This window comes from Alligator sinensis, unplaced genomic scaffold (genome assembly GCF_000455745.1).
Source record: "Alligator sinensis unplaced genomic scaffold, ASM45574v1 scaffold1086_3, whole genome shotgun sequence".
NCBI classification, from domain to species: Eukaryota; Metazoa; Chordata; order Crocodylia; family Alligatoridae; genus Alligator; species Alligator sinensis.
In genome coordinates this window covers 2,984,363-3,000,536 of record NW_005841975.1, presented here as the reverse complement: position 1 = coordinate 3,000,536, position 16,174 = coordinate 2,984,363, and the positions used below count along the sequence as shown (strand labels likewise).

General features: G+C 41.0%; 1 protein-coding gene across 6 annotated transcripts in view; it reads left to right on the top strand.

Moving 5' to 3' along the window:
- Positions 1-16,174, top strand: part of MAP3K13 (mitogen-activated protein kinase kinase kinase 13) — a 125,277-nt gene that overhangs the window by 52,801 nt on the left and 56,302 nt on the right. Inside the window, exon 1 of one of the 6 annotated variants that reach the window (XM_025200782.1) lies at positions 8,613-8,860. The exons of the other annotated variants lie outside the window; for them this stretch is intronic. The gene's annotated coding sequence lies outside the window, so the exon portion shown is untranslated. Of the gene's footprint in view, positions 1-8,612; positions 8,861-16,174 lie in introns of those variants that run through there. 6 annotated transcript variants of the gene reach the window in all.

The window sequence follows — 16,174 nt, the reverse complement described above, 5'->3', positions numbered from 1 at the left end:
TGGAAAAGAGCACAGTGTCTAGAAGTGTGAGCTGTTTGTTTGAGCCTGCTGGCATCCCACAAAGGGAAGTGAGAGAGGTTTACAGACAGATAGTAGCGATGTCCTGTGTGAACATGGACGGTAGAAAATTTTCAGTCCCACGCTAGGGAGTGTCAGCACCTTTCAGGTGCTCTGTTCACTCAGAGTAACCCAGGATTCAAACTAGATGACTGAGAGGGAAGATACTGGATTTTACTGACTGGAGTCTGTATCAGTCTTCTGTTACGTTAGTTCTGTGAAAGTTCAGACCTTCTCTGATGGTTCCTTTACCTCTTATAGAAACAGCAGGGGCAGTAAGTTTTTTTCAGAGAAACAAGAATCAAAAAATAAAAATCCTAAAAGCCTTCTCTCAGCTATGACCAAAAGGCCTGATAGTGCTACGTATAACCAGAGCAGTAATGGAAAGAATGTGCCTCTAATTTTTAGTGGTCTTGACTTGTGGATGTGTCACATTCAATTTTTATTTAGCTACCCTTGCAAGCAGGGGCCATTGGCACCCCAAAGTCATTAACACCCATTAACAATCTGGAGAATTTTAAGAGCCTTCTGGTAAACTCTTTAGGTACAGATCTTCTTGCCTAAAGGAAACAATTCACCATGGAAGAAAAATATATTTCAGGGATTTGTGATGTGTTTTTTTAGCCACTGCAAGTCTGAGAGTGAATTCAGAATTTCAGATTCTGGAACTTAACCAGAATGGTTTGCTTATATGCATTGCAGTGAACATCCTACCTATGCAAACATTGATCTAGGCTTTCTTTTGCCATAGGCCATGTACTCTAAGGGAGAAACACCAGCTATTCATCCTCATATTAAAAGGGTTCTTGGAGCATTTTAAATCCTGAAAAATATATAGAGCAACCTCAGGGAAATAATCCTGTTACAGATGCTCTTATGAAACTGCCCTTCAAATTACTTTCATCACCATGTCTTCTCTTTTTTCTGTTAAAAAAAAAAATCTTGGGTAGTTACCACATCCGCACATGGTATTTTGGAGACTGAAACTTTCCCATAATTAAAGCTGTAGGACAGCTAGACCTAGCCCTTATTGCAAAAGAAAAATTAAATTGGTTATCACTCTTCCAAAAATTACTTCCTTTTTTATCCAGAAACCAAGATTTTTAAAAGAAGAATTTGTGTCTGCTTTAATATACAAACACATGTCAAAGCATGTGCAATGATGTCAGAATGAGTTAAAAAAATCAAAGGCATTACTTACCTTCTCCTATTTTCCAGTTAAAAAAGAAAAAGCATCTAAACTGTTGGTTAGTGAAATTTTGTACAAGGAGAGCTTACCAGGGTCTAGGTAGGAATCCGTTGGGGTCCATTTCCACTTATTTACACATATCAGATAAGAAAAAAATCAATTTTATAGACAGAAAAATCTTTTCATTCTGATGAAAGTATTTGCAGGGGTGCTATGTGGCAATCTCTGCATACGTTTTTGTTGGCTTTTTACATTCAATGGAGAAAGGCAGTGTTTGACAGAAGAGTGTTGCAGACAGTAGTTTCCTACAAAAGTCTTTATTGTATGACGTTGTGAGTGGTTACTCTGATGCCCTCTCTTGGGTTTTAGCACTGTTGAAAGTTCCACCTTTGTAATGGTGGACTAAGCTGTGGAGATGAGAATTAAATTTGCCTTCAACTGATTTTTTTTCTTTTCATAAATCAAGTTTTCCATTTTGCCCTAACCTAGGCTTGAGGGTAAGTGGGGAAGCAGGAGTTTAATCCCCTGTGCTCTGCAGATTTTCCTCCTGATCTGTAAAAGTTTTGCGGGTAGTTCTTTAGAGTTGTTATACCAACATTAGTTTTTACTTGTCAACGTACCTTTAGGATTTTTCAACTGGATCCTGGGTAGATGGGAGGGAAGTTGCAATATCAAAAGAATTTGAAAACCACTGCATAAAAGACTTCCCTTTGTTTCTCATCATTGACAGATCTGTCATTGATTCATACGGTGTAAGGCAGAAAGGATCATTGCATCACCTAGTCTGACCTCCTGTATGACACAGGCCATTGCATTTCAACCAGTTACCCCTAGATTGAGCCCAGTAATCTCTGTTTAAATAATATCTTCCAGGAAGGTAGTCTTGATTTAAAGACAACAGGAGAATCTATAGCTTGTTAGTAGATTTTCTGCAGTAGTTAATCATCCTCACTGGGTTTTTTTTTTTAAGTGTGTCTTCATTCTGATTTTAATTAGTTTTTAGTTTCCAGATTTTGGCTCTTGCTATGCCTGTTATCACTAAATAGGTTTTTAGTACTCTGTATGTTCTCCCCATAAAGGTACTTACAGATTACAGTCATGTCACCTCATTGTTCTCTTTGATAAATTAAACATATAATGATCTATTTAAATCTCTTAATAGAAGACATTTTTTAGCTCTTGGACCATTTCTTTGACTCTCTTCTGTTCCTTTTCCCATTTTTCAAAATCCTGTTTAACATGCAGCAAGGAAAGTTTAGGTTAGATACGAGGAAATCACTTTATCACTAGGGGTGTGATGAAACACTGGAACAGGTTACCCAGAGAGGTTGTGGAATCTCCATCCTTGGCGGGTTTTAAGACCTGGCTTGACAAAGCCTTGCGTGGGATGATCCAGTTGGGGCTGGTCCTGCTTTGCACTTTAGAGCAGGTGGTTGGACTAGATGTGACCTCCTGAGGTCCCTTCAAACCCTCGTTGTCTATGATTCTATGATTCTCTGTGTGGATGAGAGAATTGGATACAATATTCAAGTGTGAGCTTTACCAGTGCTATGTATGGCTAAAATCACCTGTGCGTTTCTACTCACTTTTTGCCTGTTGATTCATCCAAGGATCTATAAGAAGCTCACCTTTTACTGTTATGACCCCTAAACCTTTTTCAGAGTTACTGCTTTTCAAAATACTCCATTCTGAAGATGCAGCCTGGAATCTTTACTCACAGGTGTAAAACTTCTCATTTTCCTGTATTAAAGCTCATTTTGTTTGAGTGGGGTTAGCCTACCAAACAAACCAAATCATTCTGTGTCAGAGAGTGCCCAGTTCTCATTATTTGTGTGTCCATTACTTTTATTACATCTTTTATATTTATATTCAGATCATTGAGGAAATTTGAATAGCATCAAGCCTAGAATGTATCTCCGTGAAACTCCATTAGCAACAACCTGATTGTTTTTTGAGATCTGTTAGCTAGCTAGTGCTTAATCCATTTAATGTGAGCTATATGGATATTATAATGTGGTAATTTTTTCATTCAGAGCAGTGTGTGGTGCTAAGCCATATGGCTTGTAAGACTGTAGTCCTTTTACACAGTCACCTTTATCAAGCAAACTGGTACTCTCATCAAAAAATGAAATCAAATGTGTTTGACATAATCTGTCATCCATAAAATTATGTTGATTAGTATTAATTATATTTTATCCTCTAATTCTTTATTAGCTAAAATTTGTGCCAACTTTTCCATTATTCTGGCTAAAATGGATTTCAAGCTAATAGTCTGTCATCATGCAGGCCATCCCTTATGTATCACTGGCACAATATTGGCACTCCTTCTAGTCTTTTGAAATTTTCCTGGTATTCCAAGGTTTATGAAAAATGAACATCACAGGCCTAGAGAACGTAGCAAGTTGTTTTAGGACATTTGGATGCCAATTATTTGCCTCTGCTGATTTAAAAACTGTTATACCTAGCATACATTGTTTAGCATCCACATTAGTTACTATGATGTTGGTTGTACCTTGTCTGCCTATTAGTTACTAATGAACTCAAACATATTTCCTTATCTTGTTTCTTCCCAAATACAGAATAGTAGTATTTATCATTTTTGCCATCTCTGTCTAGTAAAGGGGATATCTAGTCTTGTTAGGATTTCTTTTTTTCCTAATATGCTTTAAGTCCGCTCCTAATTGAACTTGGCTGTGCCAACTATGGATTTTTTCCCCTTATTAACTTTCTGTATTTATACGTCTTATATTTTATGTTGATTGCAGTCTCCTTTTCCCTTTTTCAAACTGATACATTCTCTTTGTCACTGAAACAGTGTGGGTCTTAATCCAGAGTTATCTTCTTTCTGAGTTGAGTCAAGGTTTTTCGGCTTCGTAAGTCACTATTCTTTTTTTAAAAACAATGGTTCACGGTTTTTTGTCTAAATATTTTATCCCAATCAATTTCTATTTTAATATTCCTCAGCTTGGGGAAGCCAGCCCTTTTGAAGCACCAAGTATGTCTATAAATTACAGTTCAGACTGTTTTGTTTGCCCACATTAAAAGTGATCCAGTCATCATTACTGGTCCCTAGGCAACCATGAATCTCCAATCCAGTGATTAATTCATCTTCATCCATCACAAGAAGCTCCAAAATAGTGTCCTTGTATTAGGTGTAGTATCTTTTTGTTAGAAAATTGTCATCTCTGGATTGAGCAGCTGAGACCAGAGGAAAGTCTACTGTTGGCATGGTGAGCTGGTTTAGTAGGGGAGAGAAATAATCTGGTGAGAATAATTTCCACAGTGAATAGGCTGTCCCTCTTTCAGATATTTTCCTGGGTTTTATTCTCAGTTCTTTTTCTCACTCCCTCATCTGCTTTTCTTCTTCCTTCAGTTGCAGCCTGTCATTACATTACACTTAATTTCTTTTGAAATGTTCCTTTCTTTTTCATGTTCCCTGGGTTTCTTGCAGTTCTTCATCCACTCTTTTCCTTTCCTCTCTTCCTACGTTCTTGCCTTTTAATAGCTTCCCTTGCCTCTCCTGCTAGTTCATGTGCTGTTGTCTACCCTCCTCTGTTTATCATGCCTTCCTCCCCCAGTTATTAGTCCTGTTAGTTTCTTTTGAAGTCATGAAAGGTCCTAAAACCTTCCTTTCCCTGATAGCATGCAGATCCACTGGGAGCTGGAAGCCACTGTTGTTTTCATCACTGGACAGCTTTGACATCTGTACATCAGTTGAAAAGCTGGTGTGTTTGTGGGTGGGGAGGTCGGGAAAGCAGGAATTCCCAGCAGTGCTACTGGGGTAGATTACTCAGTGTTTCTGGATTCTGTTTAAATTGGAACAAGGGACTAATTTGACTGGCACAGAGTGTGACTACTTCTTATGTTCCACTACCACAAGTGTAGATTTTTTCCAGTGTCTGGTACACAATATCACCTGATCTGTAATCCTTGCCAGATCCTTCATGGTGCAGTTACTCCAGGACCCAGCAGACCAACAGAAGTTCTTTTATTTCACTGCAAGTCAGAATCTTGTTTGAAGGCAGTGTAAACTTATCTAGATCAATAAATCCTCTACACCTGTGGAGAAGTGTTTGATGTCTTTGTGGGGTTTGGCATCTTCAATGAGTGTGTTGAGCTGAGCGCACACATTTCTAATTGGGTAGCTACCAGTGATATTTTTTTGTAAGTGGTACGTTTGCTACTAGGAAGCTTTTCTGTGATTTCAGGCAGCCAACAGCTGCAGTATGGCCCTAGATCAGATGTCTGGTGTCTTTGACCTGTCATGATCATGAATGCTCATGACTGCTCTCCTGTGGAATGACTCCAACAAGTACACGCGGGCAGTTCACGTTTGTTGGCTTTTGACTTCCTGCAATGCTGTCGCAGCTGTCATTCACCCCCTCTTCCAGCTTTTTTGCATGAGTTAGTCCTTCCTGCACTGGGTACATACATTTGGCTGCTGAATAACAAAGTACAAATGTGGTGACTCTTAGTGTTGGTGGTTGGCTCCTCATGTTGTATTTGTAGTTTTCCTGTTCTGGGCACAAGCTGCTCGAATGCACATCTGGAAGTCATACTCTCTCAGCTCTTGGGGAGTTCAAAACTTGGCTAAATGCATTAATGTGCCGTGACTGTTGTGATTCGAGAATGACTGTGTATCGTTGGCTATGGGACAGATAATGGTAGGGGGAAAACAGTTGAACTGCTCTGTAAAGAGACCAGTTAGCCCACTAGTTCCCAAGCTGTGGGCCTTCAGACACTGGAGAGTTGTTTGGCCATGCCAGGCTGTGTTTTCCCTTGGGTTCTAGATCTACATCACATTATGGTCTGTTCTAATGTTACTTTTTCCCATGAGCACTCGCTGTATTTGGCAGAGGGATGTTATGTGATTGCAGGTAGGAGAGGTATGGGAAGATGAGACTGTGGCCTCTGAAGGTGTGTTCCACCTGGTCCTGGTCTAGTTATTAACCTTGGCTGTGTATCTGGTCACTATCAGTAGTCATACTTGGCTACAGGAAATTCTGTTGCCTAGGAAATGGAGTTATGACCCTACACACTTGTAAAAAAAACCCAAAACATTTCTGGGAGCTATGAATTCAGGAGCAGTTCTGGAGAAGAGAATGGTAGGTCTGGTGCATCCAAAGTCATGTGTGTTGGAGCAGAACCTAGATATGGTGCAAACTCTGTGCTACATTGGGTGTCTTGTCTCTTTGCATCTATGCTCAAGATCATATTGTCCCCCAGAGGGTAAATGCAAGATGAAATGATTGCCTGTATACTGAATTGATATGTCCGTGATGTATATTCACCAGGAAATCCCTATCTAACAGGGGTTTCAGAGATGAGTATTCTTTACCCAGTTGTATAGAAATGGGTGTCCCTTTTTGGCATGGGGTAATGTTCCCATGAGAGTGACTGGCGTCCTGTGATGTGGCAGTGGAGAGTCCATTATGCCCAGACTTCAGGATGTTCAGAATTGCATGCACATAGATTTTCAGTCTCTATTGTCATTGTTGTGATTGGTGGTGGTGTTGTCATGGTTATTTTAGTATTGTGGGCTCCAGTCAATCTTTTTGTGATATGGAAATACAGATATGGGAGGAGTTGAATATTTATATATCCCAAGGTAGGAATCTGGGAAGGTACTCTGAGATACCTAGGCACCAAGAAGGAATCTGTTTAGTGCATCTTGCTTACATGCTCTGAGTCAAATAGATTTGAGGTTGGGAAAGAACTAGATCTGGACAGGTTACAGGGGTGGGCGGATGGGAATAGGATGGTATTCAATACTGACAAGTGCAAGGCACTGCACCTGGGGAGAAAGAACCAGCAGCAGACCTATAGGCTGGGGAACTCCCTTCTTGTTAGTGCAGAGGCAGAAAAGGATCTTAGAGTCATCATTGATTCCAAGATGAACATGGGCCACCAATGTGAGGATGTGGTCAGTAAGGCTAACCGCACCTTGTCATGCATCCACAGATGCATCATGAGCAGGTCCAAGGAGGTGATCCTCTCCCTCTACGCAACACTGGTCAGGCCGCAGTTGGAGTACTGCATCCAGTTCTGGGCGCCGCACTTCAGGCGGGATGTGGACAACATGGAGAGGGTCCAGAGGAGGGCTACTTGCATGATCAGGGGGCAGCAGGGCAGGCCTTACGAAGGGAGGCTATGGGACCTGAACCTGTTCAGCCTCCACAAGAGAAGGCTGAGAGAGGATCTGATGGCTGTCTATAAACTTATGAGGGGGGACCAGCGGGGAACGGGAGAGTCACTGTTCCCCTGAGCACTACCAGGAGTAACTAGGAATAACGGCCACAAGTTGACTGAGAGTAGGTTCAGGCTAGACATCAGGAAGCACTACTTCACAGTCAGGGTGGCTAGGAGCTGGAACCAACTTCCAAGGGAAGTGGTGGTCGCTCCTACCCTGGGGATCTTCAAAAGGAGGCTAGATAATCACCTTGCTGGGGTCGTTTAACCCCAGCGTTCTTTCCTGCCCATGGCAGGGGTCGGACTTGATCTGCTCAGGTCCCTTCCGACCCTACCGACTATGAAACTATTAAGCTACTATGAAATTTCCCCCAGGTCAGAGTGGCTTGATTTTTTTCTTTTTTTTTTTTTGTTGGTCCCTTTGTAGCATTAATCAGACATAAATCCCTGCTCATTCTCCTTGCAGTATATGCTTATTTTGTGATTGTTGTTTATAGAATCATAGGGAAGTGGGTCTGGAAGGGACCTCCAGAGGTCACTTAGTCCAACCCCCTGCCTGAGGCAGGATCATCCCTATCCAAAGCATCCTATACAATCCATAATCTAAACTCTCCATATTCACATACTTGCACAGAGAGCCCTGGACACATGCATACATGCACAGTTAAATTACAACAGCCAGGATTTATAATATTGAAAGAAAATGGATAGATATAAACCCCTTTTTCCTGGTTACTAAATACATTTGATTCATATAACAGATGGTTGTGATTTGATATGCTTTTGTCACACAGGGCATGCGGCTAGACAGACACTTGTAAGAGAAGTGACTAAATGGAATTAGAGAATTAAGCTTCTGTCCCTTTCAGCAGAAGGGCAGCGATGATGCCTTTTGCTCACATTGCTGTAATCTATGGTTTAGTTATTAGTACATTGTTTTCATTATCGGTTCTTTCCTCCCCCCCCACTTCCCTGAATACCTCCTTCCAGTAATCACCCACCCACCCACACACACACACACACACACACACACACCCCTCCCAGCTGGTAGGGTCTGTGTCATAACCCCGAGAGGTTCCATTACAGGTCGGTGATTGGTGGGCTCTGTTAATTCTGTGACCAGATTTTTCTAAAAGAAGGCAGGCCATAGCTGCCTGATGCCGATTGGCCACCCCCCTTGACTCCCCCGGCTCCCTTTCAGAGCACACACCACAGCAGGCTCCGTGCTGAATCCTAAACCAGCCCAATTTACATCCATTCATGAATCCGTGACGTCAGCAAGCTGCTGTGCTCCTTTGCAGCAGGGCTGCGCGGTGGCGTGGGTGGAATTTCCTTTTCATCTTCCAAACCTTTATTTTTATTTTTTGCCTTCCATCTTTTTAAACCCAGAAAATGGAGCATCATGTATAAGCATTCTCTATCCTTGTGAGTATTTTGCTGCATGCTTTTATATCTGCTTGGCGTGCGTGGGGATGTGTGTGTGTGTCTGTGTGTAGAATGGCTTAATGTTACCTTCTCGCCATTGATTTCAGAAGGGCAGATGGATGGTGCATTTGTGGTAGGAAGGGACCAAAAATCATGCTGAAGGAAAGGAGGAAAGAGAAACATGAAACCCTGTTTAATCCAAGAGTATGTCTTGAGCTGACAGCTCTTTTTCATATTACTTGCCTGCATGGTAGATATGGACATTTTTCATTTGCAGTCTTGCACGTTATATCCCTTAATGCCTTTCTTTTAAAGAGGGAGGGAATTAATTTCAGCAAGGAGCAGCTGTAGGAAAAGGCAGATATTAGGGTATACAGGGAACAACACAAAGATCACTGGAGGCAGAATAGAAGGGGGGGGAAAAAACGCTTTCTTTACAGCCAGGAACAGAATAGGAGAAGCAGACCTGGCTTTTTACCTCTGAGCAATTGTAGTTGCTTTCTTCTCTATTGGATATTCAAGCGTTTTTGCTCTAATGTTATTCAAGTAATGGACAATTTCAGATTTAGTTTTTGACAGACTGAAGTAATTTGCATAACATGTTTTAGTACTCTGGCCCTGATTTTTATTTTTATTACTGAAAATCGCAATTTTGAGTTGTTTTGGTTTCTCATAGTGAATGCACTCCATCCTTCTGACAGCCATCGAGTAACACCTTTGTTCATGCCAGGTTGTGATACTCTTGTTCACACTGAATGGTGCTTCACAGAAATCAAGGGGGATGCTTTGGGGGATCTGGTGATGCTGAATAAGAAAATCACAGATGGCTCTTCCTTTTCAAGTTGCTGGTAAATGGAATACTTGAAGTTTAAATCTGAAGGAAGGTTGCAAGAGCCTAACCTTTGGAGACACTAAGTTTGCTGCAATCAGTCCTTAATATCCCTGGGGAAAGCTAGATGGACGAGTGTTCGTTATTTTCCTGAAATGACTGATCAAAATGAGAATATTTGGCTTGTGTGGTAAAAACTGAAAAATGCAAGTAATATAGGAAATGACTTTCTCTGCTATGCCTGGCAACCACAGATACTCCTCCTGTCTCCTACAGAGCCTGAGCTATCCTGGATGTCATCTAGTGTTGACAGTCAAGTTTTAGTTGTTTTGAAAGTTAGCTTCAATACATGCCTCTGTTTTTGTAGTGCTTTTATGGATAAAACATTTTTTTTTATTTCTCGGTTGTGAAATTTTGTCCTAAAAAAGCGTGATCTGTTTGGATCTATATTGCTGGCTTTTCAAAACGATCAGCAGACAATAGATCTCAGTTTTGAAAGTCAAAAAGGGACTTCTAGTTCTTGACTCTTTGGATTTAATTTGATGGCTTGGACTCATTTTATAGTCCACATTCAACTTTAGGCCTCTTGTCTGATTACTTTTATGATCTGGGATGCTCCTTTGTTTCAGATTTCCTTCTGTTCCATCCTGGTCTAGCATATTCCACTCTTTATTATCTTGATTCATTTTCAACTTTGTGACCAGAATGATTAAATTATTTTTAGCCTTAAATGTATACAAGTTCCCCTTGCTTTATGCTGTGCATGCATTCCTGGAAAACGCTGTATAACTTGAATGTGCATAAAGGGAACGCACTTTACAATGTAACAAATAGGGATATGTTCCAAGACCTCGACTGCACTGACCCCCAGACCCATTTCTACCACTTCTACAAGACAATTTTGATACCAACAGCAAAGAGTACACACGAACACAGGGCACTATCATAATGGGGATGGCAACTACAGAAACATGTGTTGCAGACAAGTGAGGAGCACAGGTCCATACAGGTGACTATATTTTGGTGTGCATCACTCCCACAATGCACTGCACAAAGCAGCTGACTCTGGGTTTCCACCACACTGATCGCATAAGAGTGAATTTACCTCGCATATAATGAATTTTTGGTATAAAAAGGGTCATCGCATAAGAGTGAATTTACGCATGCATAAAGCAAGGGAAACCTGTACTAGGCACTCTTAGCGCTTAGGTAACCTTGCTTACATTTCAAAAAGTTTTCAGAATAATTTTATTTTTCTGCCTCAAATTTCATGACTAAATTTCTCTCCCTATTAAAATATGTTAACAAGTGATAGTCCTGTGTTTGTTTCCAGTGTAGTAGAAAATTTGGAGTGCCTTATTTTTAAAACGTTATAATAGTCATGGTATATTTCATTGTTTAAAATAAACTATATTTGTTAAAATGTACTTCTGTTGTAGGTATCCAGGTTATAGCCATATTGGTCTAGAGGCAAAAGGAGTCAAAACTCGTGGTACAGGTGATATCTTTTATTAGACCAACTAAATAAAAGATATCACCTCTACCATGAGTTCTGATTCTTTCTATTGTAGATACTGCCAGTGTAAAAATGGTATTATGACATTCCTGGTATTTATCTCAATGATTTCCATAGGAAATGTGTGAAGTTTTCTGTAATTGGACCTAAGACGATTGCTCATGTTGTCAAGAGACTACAAGTTCCAGGCATGTTATTTTAGGTGTATGGAATGGCTTTCAAATGGTGGAATCCTTCAGTATGGATGAAATTTTGCTTTCTGGCACAGTGGTTGCACTGAATGGTATTTAATGGCAGCTATTCTAACATGGCCTGGGGTCTTAAACTGTTTTTTCCCCCAAATTGATGTATCATCTCCAGTAATAAAGGTCTTATAGAACACACAAGACTCTTAATGATGCTTGTGAGTCTCCATTGCTGTCAGTGCTTTAGCAGGGTAGCAACTCATTGGCACTTTGTCATGAAGTCTCTGGAATGGGTCTGAAAAGTAAAGCCAGAGTAGAACAATAGCAGGAATTTATTTTGGGTTTTTAAGATAGACAGATAAGACACAGGGAGTAGGTTTTTTGAATAAAAAGATGCTGCTTTCACATACTCCTTGAAATAGAACTGTATTTTAAACCAAAATATTGAATTTGGGAGTTGCTGTTTGTGAAGGTACAACAACTTGAAAATGTTGAGTTTTTCAGTTCTAAATGTCAAGACATTTCTATACTATATTTTGATAGTAAAATCTGAAGAAAGCGAACTCAACTGGCAGCAATGTAACCCTGGATTTTAGAACTAGTAGATCTCATCTTCTGTTACAGAATATTTTTATTCAGGGGTTGGAAGTGGAAAACCAGCTTTCTTATTTTTTTCTATTCCTACTCAGTTTCTCAACTTTGTACGAGTTAGTCATTGAATTGTACAAAACTAGATAAAATAAAGAAAACATTTTATCTGCATCCACAGCAGAAGTTATAGCTCTGAACAGGTGGCCTAGCACTTCCATAACCTCTGACTCTAGGGGTCTAGCCAGTGTGTTCCACCACGTCAGTGGTTTGGCTTTCTTTAAAACTTTGTTTGGCTTGTACTGCTTGAATATTTTTACGTAATTCAAAGTATTTCGATAAATTGTAGTAAGTACAGTCCTTTCTAATTTGCCATAATTTTAAATGCAACTTTAAATAGGTTATTTGTAAAAAGAAAAATGTACTTAAATTAAAACAAACAAGCAGGTTTAGGCAGACAAGGTTCTTTGGGTGAATCTGATATCTTTTATTAGACCAACTTAAATGGTTGCAGAATAAGGGGTTTTGAACCTGAAAGCTTGCTTAAAAATTGTTCTCCAGCCATTTAAGTTGGTCTAATAAAAGATATCAGATTCACCCAAAGAACCTTGTCTGCCTATGTTCTTAGACTAACACGGCTACAACCTACACCCCTGTAAGCAGGTTTAGGTACATTCTTTGTTTTTCACTTTTTTATATTAATCTTTAACCAGTCTGTGTGGATAGCAAAGTGTGATGACAAATACTTGAGGGAGGGTCATATCTAGCTCAGTAAAAATCGATTAACAGCAGTGTTTCTATATTTTAGTACGAAGTCAAAATATCATAGGAGCTTTCAGTTCTACAACTGACTCTGGTCAGGGTGCTCCATTGTCACCTCTTCTGTCTTTATTTATAACATCCACCAAAAGGGCAGAGTTAGGAGTGGCTTCATGAGTTGCATTAGCAGTTCCTGCAGCAGTTGGGAAGAGTGGGGGTAGGCGGTGAGAAATGGATTTTCTATTAGAAAGAGTGGATTTTTATCACAGGGCAAGCCTTGTGTGTATTATCTTTTATTGGCCCAACTGTATAGTTGGGAGAGTGGTTGGACAAGCTTTTGGGCATCAAGTGCCCTTCCTTGCGTCATCTGATTTAAAAAAAATGTTTTTTATCACCACCTTCAATAAAGTTGTATTTGCATTATCTAAGCCAGGGGTGTCACACTCATCTGACCCCCATCCCAGCCAGAGTCGGGGCAAAAGTCTGTGGGCTGAATGATCCGGCTCTTACAGAAGAGAGAGCAAGAACTGGTAGTAGTCTGGGCAGAGGAGTTTTTCTGTACATGTGGGATTCATCTGAATCCTAAACAGTGGCAACATAGCCTAGTGGGCTAAGCAAAGTGTTCAGGCCTCGCAGATTTTAATTCCACCACTGATACCATCTGCTGCTTAGTAGATGGGCTGCTAAGTGTGTCACTGTGTCTTTTTCACATCAGGGAATAATTTTTTCCTTCCTCGTAGAAGTGTTGTGGTGATTAAAATGAAAAATGCTAATAAATGCTGAGTAGAATTACAGCAAAGAACATCCAGATGGAGTTCTCGAGTGTTCCCACACTCCTTTTGTTCAGTGCTGCTGTCTTCTCTGTGTCCCCATAAACCTCCTACTAATGTGAGCAGCCCCCAGTGGGACTGCAACGCCCTCCAGTAACGAAAGTCTGCACTTGTGTAACACTTAAAACTTATGACTTCTTGTTTAGTGCACTCTGCAAATATGAGCTCATTGGAGTCTCTTTTAGAAATCAGGGTGGACACAAATGGATTTATCTGCAACAAGGCACAGTTGAATGCCTAACCAAACCCATTGTGAAGACTGCCTTTCCACTTGTTCAACCTTCTGATGAAGCTCTTCGTATGTCACCTGCACAACGCTAATGCCAGTTGTGCAGCACATGATACCACCGAGGTCTGCTGGATAGCAGATTAATTAGGTTCAGCATAAAGTTTAGAATAGATACTGAGCAGTAGTGTAATGAAGGGGGATAGGGAGAAGCAACGACCCCAGGGGTCAGTGACTGCAATGTTAGACTGGGAGCACTGCCAGTGACACTGCCCTGTGCCTTGCCACTGCCTGGGGTGTCCAGGAGTCATGTTACACCTCTGATACTGAGCAATTGCTCCACATATCGCTTTCCTTCTGCATTAGTGCCAGTATTCTCTTATACAAGGCAATGAGATAATACTGTTGGTCATCTCTTTTGGTCATCTCCAGGTTCTATGGCAGACCAGTAGATGGTTTTTTGAAGCTGGTTGTGAGGGAGAAAGACATTTAGTAAGTATGAAATGTCATCACTTCTGTTTCAGGAGGCCTTGTTCTTTTCCCCGTTATAACTGTACAGTGGTTGCAAATCAAAAAAAAAGAAAAAAAATTCCCCCCGCTGGAACTACCTGAGTTCATATCGAGAGGGATAGAAGGGCAGGAAGGAAATTGTGTGAATTAAATCTGTAAAAACAGACTGACATCTCTTTAGGAGGAACCGTACTTGGTGATTGAATAACCAGAAAAAATAGTTGTCTTTGTTCCTCACTGCTTGTTGGGATATTTATTGTATAATGCAAGAGTGTTCAGCTCATTTGGTCCCATAGGCCTGCTCTGGATGACAGGGCTTCTTGCAGGCTAGATGACTCACCACTGATGGTGATGGCATATCAGCACAATTCCAGAACCCAGGGGGGAGCCCTGCGCCTACTGAACTCTCCACCCTCACTTTCCTCTGTGACCAATTTTAGTAGCCAAATGTGACTAAAAACTGCAAATTTGGTGGGGCGAGCCCCAAGGGTCTCAGTGTAACCACTCACAGGCTTCATATAGCCTATGGGCCTCCAGTTGGACAGTCTAGATACAAGACAATGTACCTGTTACAATGCTCTGCATTTAGGATCTCAAAGCGTGTTACAGAGAAGGCAAACATCTTGGTCTTCATTTTAAAGATGCGGAAATAGAGGTGAATTGACTTGAGCTCAAAGTCATACCGAAGTTCAACGGCAGAAAGAGAAGGAGAGCCCAGATCTCCAGACATCCCATGCCAGAAACCTGACAGGAACATGAAAATGTGCTTTGCTTTCAGTCTCTGCTATCATTAATGTATGCAGCTTAATGAATCAGTGTGTTTTTGGCAAGCTCAGTAAGACCCGTAGCCAGGTAATTTGGAGGATAAATTGGGGCATATAGTTCTGTGTGTGTTTTTGTATCTACTGAAATCCATGTTTACATGCATGTAAATAGGAGGTGTCCATGTACTGCCATGTATATCAGGACTGATCTTCCTGTAAATTCACTCATGGAAAGCTAGGTCCCTGTACATTGGGAATTTTTCTCCAATATTAATAATTGGAGACTTCTTTGATAAATTAGGTCTAATATAACACACACATCTGTTAAATATCTCTTCCATCTTGTTCTACTGGAACTGGAAAGAAAACGTTATCTTCCAGGTAACTCTTCTATGAGTAAAAGCATGCAAGGAATGGAAGCATATGTACACTGTAGGGAAGGGAAACCTAATTCTGTCTTTTGAAAGCATGTAGAAAATATCTTTGGGTATATACAGGCTTATTTAGCAGATCTGTGAATGCACAGATTTCTCTGTGTTGTCTCCTCTATTCAGGGGTGGGAGTGGTGATGGCCCTCTTCCTGGTGTCTCTTGAGCATATATTACTAGACTTTACAGAAGAAGGAGATTGGGCATTGTGGTCCCCTTGCTTTACCTGTGGCAGGTTAGGATGTTATGTCTTGTGTTGTGTCAGGGTTCAGTGTGGGGTTTTCCTAATTGGTTAGACCAGGGTTTTTCAACCTGCTGCCTTCAGACCCCTGTGGGTCCACAGACTATGTCTGAGGGGTCTGTGAAAGATGACTGTGATCAATCAAAAGTATGTGAATACCCATGTCAGAACTGATTAGTTGAGTGCCTCGGTACAGTGGAACTTTCTAGCACAAGGCACGGTGAGACAGGAATTCTCGGCACGGTGGAGAGCCCCGGCGTGGAAAAGTTCCCGCTGCTCATATGCAAATGTGCATACTCTAATTGGCCGGTTTCAAATTATTCCTACGTGGCGGCTGGCAATTGGCTCGCTAGCCGTATAAAGGGTTGGAGTCGTTTCCGCCCAGGTTGGAGAACTCCGTGCTCGTCTCGGAGTGGAACCTGGCGGTCTGATCACCTG